The sequence below is a fragment of the Cynocephalus volans genome, chromosome 2 (assembly GCF_027409185.1).
Source record: "Cynocephalus volans isolate mCynVol1 chromosome 2, mCynVol1.pri, whole genome shotgun sequence".
Taxonomy (NCBI): domain Eukaryota; kingdom Metazoa; phylum Chordata; class Mammalia; order Dermoptera; family Cynocephalidae; genus Cynocephalus; species Cynocephalus volans.
This window is the reverse complement of record NC_084461.1, coordinates 169,256,247-169,258,306: the sequence shown is the minus strand read 5'-3', so window position 1 is coordinate 169,258,306 and position 2,060 is coordinate 169,256,247.

Sequence of the window (2,060 nt, the reverse complement as noted above, 5' to 3'; positions counted from 1 at the left end):
GACTTGGCCAGAAATCGGGAGTTCCCACAACCCCCTCCTGAGGTTTGATAATTGGCTATAACGGTTCACAGAACTCAGGGGAACATTTTGCTTATCATCACCAGTTTATTATAAAGTATATCGCTTAGGAACAGCTGAGTGGAAGAGATGTGTAGGTCAAGGTATGGGAAAAAGCGGCGAAGCTTCCATGCCCTCTCTGGGAGCAACACCTTCCCAGCACCTCGGTGCATTCACCAGCCCGGGAGTTCACAAATCCCGTAGTTTGGGGGTTTTACGGAGGTTCCATGATCTAAGCATGATCAATTCAATCACTGGCCATTGGTAACTGAACTCAATCTCCAGCCCTTCTCCCCTCCCTGGAGCTTGGGGGTGAGGGTGGGTGGCCTGAAAATTGCAGTTCTCTAATCACATAGTTGGTTCCCCTGGCAACCAGCCATCATCCTCTGAGAGTTGCGTCATTAACATAAACGTGGGTATGGTGGAGAAGTTACAAGGATTTTAGAAGCTCTATGCCAGGAACCAAGGACAAAGACCAAATATATATTTTGTATTACGCCACAGTGCTGGAGCCTGAGCAGGGCAAAGAGGGCACCTGCACAAGGAAGGATCCCTGGTGGGAGATGCTGGAGCCTGGCAGGGAGGTGGGTGAGGAGGGTCCACGTGGCAGGGGCAGCCTGACATGAGGAAGCTGACTCTGAGCAGGGAGAGGAGATTGTCCACACGGAGGGGCAGGGGGCGGCCTCATGTGGGGGGTCTGAGCACTGTAACAGTGGATTAGAATTGAAGCTATCAGAGTGAACACACGATTTTTGATATAGGTAGATAGGTAGGACAGACTGATGATAGACAGAAGGATAAACAGATGGATAGATAGGTAGGGAGATAGTGTGTTAGTTCATTTATTGTCACTCATTACAGAATACCTGAAACTGGGTAACGTATAAAGCACGTAGGTTTATTTCTTACAGCTTTGGAGGCTGGGAAGTTCAAGGTCGAGGGTGTGCATCTGGCCAGGGCCTTCTTGGTGGAAACTCTTGGCAGACTCCCAAGATACAGCAAAGTTTCACATGACCAGGGCTGAGCTAGAGCACGCTGACATGCTTCTTGCTCTCCTTATAAACCACGTGTGCCACTCCTGTGATCACCCATGTATTGGAAACCCGTTAACCCATTAATCTGTGAATGGATTAATCCATAACCCTCATGAGCGAGTCACCTCCCAAAGGCCACACTTTTCAACACTGCCACATTGGGGATTAAGCTTCCACATGAGCTTCAGAGGGGACAGACATTCAGATCATAGCAGACACATACAAACATATATATACATAGAAAAAGAAATACATACGGATGTGTATATGTGTGAATATTTGTGTGCATATGTCCTTTAGCTTTGTCCTCTGAGAAGGTTGTGAACAGTGCCTCTTCCACAGATGTGGGCTTCTAAACACCACTGTCCACTCAAAGCAACCAGGGTTCCTTAGGGATATGGCTAATTCGAGGACTAAGGCAGGGAAATGACACAATGAGCCTGGAACCTCTTTTAGTGTTAGAAAGCAAGGGATTGTTTAAAGAATACTGGGACGGGCCGAGCCCGTGGCGCACTCGGTAGCATGCTGCGCTAGGAGCGCGGCGACGCTCCCGCCGCAGGTTCGGATCCTATATAGGAATGACTGGTGCACTCACTGGCTGAGTGCCGGTCACGAAAAAAAAATAAAAATAAAAAAAATAAAGAATACTGGGACATGTCCAAAGAACACAGAAGCCATTTGAAGCAGCTCCCTTTTTCTAGATCAGAGGCAAGTTAAGCATCACGTTAAAGGACAGTACCTAATGAGACACAACCCATTGAATATGACATGAAACCATGAGTCCTTACTGATATAAATAAATAATTTGAAAGAGAAGGAATATGATATTTTCATAGTTACTAAATAACTCATCACAAAATACTTAATATTTTCAAAGGGAAAATATTTACTTTATAGAGGAAAATCCTGGCCGGTTAATTAAGTAGCCAAAGAGAACATAATGTGGAAAAGGACGAGGGGAAATCATGT